Here is a 6,883-nt window from a genome sequence, read left to right as displayed (position 1 = left end):
CCAGGAATTTTTTAGGTTAGCTCTTAATGACTTCATTAAGGACGCATTAGCTACCAGAAATGATCCCAATGGGCTTGATCAGCGAATTAACCTATCCATAAAATTCGATTGTCATCTCCGTGAGAAACTCAGCACTCTTGATTCCACCTACCTCCCCATCTTCACGATTCTACCCTTGTAAACCTAGCTTTGATCCACAGCCTTCGTCCTCAGCACTGCCCCTGGATGGCAGGGAGCCTGTGCAGCTAGGACGAGTAAAACTCTCAGATGTGGAGAAGATACACAGCTCAGCCAATCTGTGTTTGTGTTGTGTAGATACGAGGAAGAACATCACCAAATGTCTCTCACGTCCCTCAAACTTTAAGGAAGGAGGCATTGGTGAGTCACTCAAGTTCCTCCTTTTCTCCTGTTCTGCTACCATCTGATGGAATAACTTGTCTTTGCCGTCTTCGCCTTAGTAGATTCTCGAGCAGAGGAGAATCTGATTGAACGTTGACTGGTGAATCAATTGGTAATTGATCTGCCAACTCTCACTGGTCCAAAGAGATCCACTGCTCTCAATTGGCAGATGATTTCTCATGTCAAAGAAACAACCATCCCTGTTCCTCTCAAACTATCGGGTAACTATCAAGAAATTATTCGTTTTCATGTTTTATTATTGCCTGCATATTCTGATTCCTGCAGATTATCCACTTCCATGAGTGACTGCAAACCATCTGATTTACTGCTTCACACTTCCTTTTGCGAGGTTGAATCACTCCAGGCTTGTCCTTTTGACTTGCCATCCGTGCTCAGGAGGACCATAGGGCCTTCTCTTCCTCTGATTGCTCACCATGGTCACGTTGTCATTGAATCCAACAATTGAACCATGAATCTTCTGTAATTTGTTGTCATTAAAGGGGTGCATGGCTGACTTTTTCTGAGGAATACAAACCATGTCATTTTCCAGTCATGATGAAGCTGCATTTGCCTACAGGAAAAAGCAAAAGCAGGGAGAGAAATAATGGAATGTGTTGGGGGGGAGGGGAGGGAGGGAGAAAGAGAGAGAGTGTATCGAGGCGTTCTTTGGTGGACCTGGCTGTCACACACAATATTTAGCATGAAAGCAACCCCCAGCCTCTCTCCCCACCCCTACATTGTGTGTGGGGATCAAACTGCCCTCTTCCTGGAGTCTGCATGACAGCAGAAGGGAGACATTGTGAGCAAAGCGACTCTCTCCTAGACTGTCTGGTTGGTTTTGCGACTTTTTGACAAACCTGGGAACTTTTTTGTCCATGTCACCGTCACACCAGAAGCCAGGACACCCAGCGGCTCGCAGCAAAGATCTTTGCCTTCTCTACGGATTAATTTAACCAGACCGGGATTAGATGTAAGTGCTCGCAACTGCACTTCTCCCTGCCTCTTGATAACGCTTTCTTCTCGATTTCGTTTTTATAAAAATCCATCAGATTTATGAATGACGACCGTCACGACCCCGAATTACACAATTTCCCTGTGCAGATTATCTGAGTTTAGTTCAATTAAACTTTTAGGACACAAAAAATGACATTGAAAAACAGATGATTTTTTTTTTCGATTCTGATTTTCAAGCGTATTATTTATTTTAATGAGGTGTACCTACCAAACTTCATACTGATTTATTTAACAGATGAAAATGAACTGCTTGCAATTTATAGCGCCAATATGAATATAATAAAATCATTAATTTATATTAAATATAGTGACTTCGCAGAGGAGGACCAGTATGTGAAAAGGTCCAAAATTGATAGGTGGCAGGTGGTTGCAGGGCTACAAGAGACCAAGAGACACTCCTGATAACTCCCCGCCCCGTACCCCCCCTCCCCTCCCTACACACACCCGCGCGTACACGCACACACACGCGCGCTCACACAACCGCGCGAGTAAAACACAAGTAGACAATTTATGACTGTTCCGTTAGTGTCAATAATTTTTAAATACTGTCCTTCATTACTTTATGTAAGTAGATAAAATTGTATGTAGTTGTGTGTGTATGTATATATATATATAAATTAAACCATCATAATGTCTGAAAAAAGAAGACGAAAGAAAATGTTTGGGTGTACCTCGTAGCAATTAAAACGCAACTATTGCATATGGTTTTGTTCCGATTGGTGTTTTCCGAGTGAGGCCACGGCCCGCTGAAGTGAGAGAAATGGGAGAACTGCAGACAAAAATAAATACAAGAATCGTTTATTGTAAGTATTTTTAATCAATAATTGAATCATTGTTTTACTCACATTTAAATGTGTGTTAAATTTATGTCATTCAGGTTTTTGAATATGTATTTTTTCATACAGATTGAGATAATCTTTTTGCTAATCATCCCACATTTAGGTGGAGGCTCAAGTTTCAGTTGCACACGATTAAAACATGGTAAACTAACTTAATTTTTCCTTAAAAATAGCATTCAATAACATATATTAGTTTGACACATTTTAATCGTGTGCAACCAATGTAAACGTTCGAATTAAGTTAATTCAAACCCCCCCCCCCCCAAAGTTAATCGACACAAATGACTATAATTTTAGAATTACAAAACAGAGGTACTGTATCGGAATTTTCCGTCGCCATACAAGTAGCCAAGATTACAGTCGTAGTATAGTATGTTAAAAATGTTAAAACTATAAAAAAAGATGTTGCCTATATAAGTCTTCAGTTAAGGCATAACCACATTGAAGTAAACTAACAGACATTTATATTTGTGACTAATAAACTATAGTGGCGTTAACCGCGAGTAATGACGTGGATAGTCTGTAATTTAGAAGGTGTGTGTGATTTTCTGCAGGTCTCGGCCTCTTCCCTCAATCATATGCAAATTGCCGTTATAGGAGGCCACAAATTAACATCTACAAACATTGGACCCAAATTCCATCTGCCGCCTCTTCAAGGAAGCCCTTAATAAGTTCTCAGACAGCAAAGTGACACACATCTTAATCAACTCTTAATCCCTAGAATTAATTCTCGACGCGTTTATGAATAATTCCCTCGCTGATAGATTCTGCCCGTCGAAATGCGAACAGTCGACACAACACGCCGCCAGATGGACCCACCAGTCTCACGAAAAATCTGTGAGTTTTTACATCCTCGATGATCATTTTGTATAATAATAATAATAATAATTATTAATACTGTTCATCCAGCAATTTTCTGAGCCGCCTATCCTCATAAGGGTCGCGGGAGTTTTGCAACCTATTCCAGGCAGGGTACACCCTGAACTGGTTCCCAGCCAATCACAGGGCACATGAAGACGGACAACAGTCGCACTCACAGTCACACCTAAGGGCAATTTAGAGTCTCCAATGAATGCAAGTTTTTGGGAACCAGGAGAAAACCCAGACAGGCACGGGGAGACCATACAAAAGCCACACAAGTGGAGGCGGGATTTGAATCCAGGTCCTCAGAACCGTGAGGCCAACGCTCTCCAGCTGCCCCGCAATATTATTATTATTATTATATTATTATTATTATTATTATTACTATCATCCATCAATTTTATTTCAAATTTATCCTCACAAGGGTCGCGGGCGTGCTGGAGCCTATCCCCCTATTCTAGCTGTTATTATTATTATTATTATTACTATCATCCATCAATTTTATTTAAAATTTATCATCACAAGGGTGGCGGGCATGCTGGAGCCTATCCCCCTATCCCAGCTGTTATTATTATTATCATCATTATATATATATACATTAGATATATACAAACGAGTTCAGTGTTACTGGGAGACTGCTTATAACACCCATTGCAAATCAAATATTCATCCAGAATTGATACTCCCCACCCAACCACCCACCCACAGATAAAAACGTAACTGACATGCTTGAAATATAATTTTGTTTAAATAAGTGGATCCTCACCTCCAAAATGAAGTGTACATTTGAGTTCACTCTGGGATCGCCAATCTTGTTAGCCTATGTGGCAGCTTGTTGGTCATTAGCAGGAGTGGGGGTGGATGGGTGTAGATGGATCTTGATTTGGGAAATATTGTCAAGTGTCACCCCTGGTGTGTGACGGGTGGGAAGGGCAGGAATTGGGAGGGGGCGACAGGGTGCTGACACCTTGTTCTAGACATAATGACTGGCTTGCATCAGCCAAGGGATCTTACTGCCCAGCCAGTTGGGCCTCTCAGCACCACATTGACACCACTCTGTGTGGCCATCCATGACTCTCAGATATATATCACCCCTCTGGATCGTCTTACAATCATATTTCAGACCCCCCCCCCCAAAAAAAATAGACCTGCTTGGATAGAGCATAGTCACAAAGAAAGGTTATGTTTCTGTCTTGAAAATAACTGACTGAATTCTACCAAAGGGGACTCAAGTTGTGGACTGAAGGTTTGATTTGAACACAAAAGTATCTCAATTGAGGACTATATTTAAACTGTGTTAAAATGACGATTTTTTATATATTCATTATTTTCAGATGGAACCCCTCTTTTGTGACCAAATTTTGTAGTTTTGCAATCTACACAGCTCTCAATTAATCTGCCTCTCTATTGTTGAGCAGTGGTTTGCAAACGTTTGACACCGAGTACCACCTAAAAAAAATACTCAAGTCTGCAAGTGTCCCATCATAATGACCAACATTAAAATATAGTAATGTACTAGACCCAAGTGTTTGTCCAAAATAAGAGAGAGATTTTATTATCCACTAATTAATATTTTTGTTAGCTCATGTAGCGTTATGCACAGTTTGGATATTAGCACTGTGCTTAAATACATAGTATATATTAAAAAACATGTACTTAAATGATATTAAAATAGTTTAATAAAGTGTTATATATTGCACATAAAACTTAAATGGAAATTGTACTACTGTAATGATTACCTGCAAATGTTTTGTATTTACAAGTTAAATAGAGCTGATGTGTATTTAAGAACTATCCTGGATTAAAAAAACAAAAGAAAACATTGAAGACACTGTAACAGCCACAGTTTGAACATTTAATTAAGTAATTAGTTCACGGAGCACTAGAGGGAACCTGCATATCACTAGTGGTATTCGTACCACCTTTGAGAATGACTGTTATAGAGCATTGCAGTTCAAATAAAAAGAAAATACTTTATGTTGAAAGGACAAGAGCAATGTCATTTTCTATCAGTGCGTGATGCCAACATACTTTTACATGCCTGTAAATGAGGTAAAGGGGATCTTTTTGACCCTGAAATCATCTTGAAGCCAGTGTTCTGTATCAGTGGTCCATTAATTCAACCCCACCACACCGAGGCAGTATGCTTAAAGAAAACTCATCTTTTTACTGGGAGTTCATGACCTTAAATAACCTGAAATGGTCTTTCCCAGGAAAGGAGCTTTGAAAACCAATTTTTGGGTCATCTAATTTTCCGTGAAATTCGCTGATAATTATCACGCTCAATCGAAAACAGATGCAATTCTCGCTTGTTTCGAAATCTCTAAATGTTTGTCCCGTTGAAACTCACATTTCAGATCAGGCATGCTGTACAGTATTCTGTTTTAATATTTGAGAAACTGTTATCCCGCATATGTAGATTAGTTAAAAGTATATGTATCATGGTTGCTCCGAAATGGCAGTGATATTGTTCACTTTTGTATTCAAGCGTTTTGAGTCTTCAGTGGCAATCCATCATTGATTAAATCAAAATAATTCAGCGGCAGTTGTTATAAAAGTCAATATCTCTAAACATATTTTCACTTTGATAAATACTTTGAACAGGAATTGTAATACTACGTGTCATAAATCAAAGTTTATAGATTTAGTATTACAGAGCCTGATATTTTCCAAAAGCTAACTCTTTTCATAAAATATGTCATGTGGTTTCAAAGCTTTTCACCCCATCTGCAGCTTAACATTGGAGATGCTCTACTTAAAATGAAAAATAGATTAATTAAAAACAGATGTGATTTTATTGATGTTTCTTCAAATTTAGATTGTTTGTCCTTTCTACATTACCGTACAATTTGTTTGTCATTATATAATTAATTGAGTCACATCAATTCTCAATCATAAAGGAAAAAGCATATATGTTGCTGTTATTTTTAAGATAATGCAGAGAATACTAATAATAGTTCTTTTGTTAAAAGCATTAAATTGGTAAATGTTGCACGCCATCCGAAAACGATACCTCTGTCACTTGTAAGATGGGCACTGGAGTCTGTTCAGCTCTAAATATAATGCTATCTCTTATGTAGAGTATTCATTGTGTGGAACAATGTCCAAAGGCCTGTGAACATATACCCAAAATTCTATGATCTACAGCACTGATCCTGTGTTCACAGTCTGGATCCTCTCCCAGCTGAGGATGGGGCACGCTGCAAGCTTGCACGTCAGGCAGTTAACCGCTGTCTCATAGAGACCAACACATATAGAGTCAGACACGATATGGATACAATAATTGTGAAACACTTCTTAAATAAATTGTTACCACTACCAAGTAAACTAGATCCCATTAATTTCCCAGAAAATTGAAATTGTGCCAACAGTTTTATGTTCTAATGTGATGTGATGCACTCTAGTGCACAAAAGATTAGTTTTGTGTGGAAAAACCTGATATCAACACCATCAAACACCTGGGGTTCTATTTTCGTGGACTGGGTATATCTGGAGTTGGGAGCAAATCCTTGTTGATGCTGGTGTTTGTTCAAGCACTACGATTGCTGTGCATACTGTATATGCCAATTTGGCAGACCAGTCGAAACCAAGCTGGCTGATTGGGCACAGTGAGGGTGTGTCCTTTGAAATACACCTGGCAGTGACAATTGGGTGGCATAAAGTCGATGTAAACGTCTGCCTGCTCAGACCATGTCTTTATCCTGCTGCAAGCTAAACCGCTAGTACTACATAATTTTAGTAAATTGGATTAGAGAACAGGCAGCCAGATA

This window comes from Syngnathoides biaculeatus, chromosome 12, assembly GCF_019802595.1.
Source record: "Syngnathoides biaculeatus isolate LvHL_M chromosome 12, ASM1980259v1, whole genome shotgun sequence".
Classification (NCBI taxonomy): Eukaryota; Metazoa; Chordata; class Actinopteri; order Syngnathiformes; family Syngnathidae; genus Syngnathoides; species Syngnathoides biaculeatus.
The sequence above is the reverse complement of the archived record's forward strand: the minus strand, read 5'-3'. Positions refer to the sequence as shown.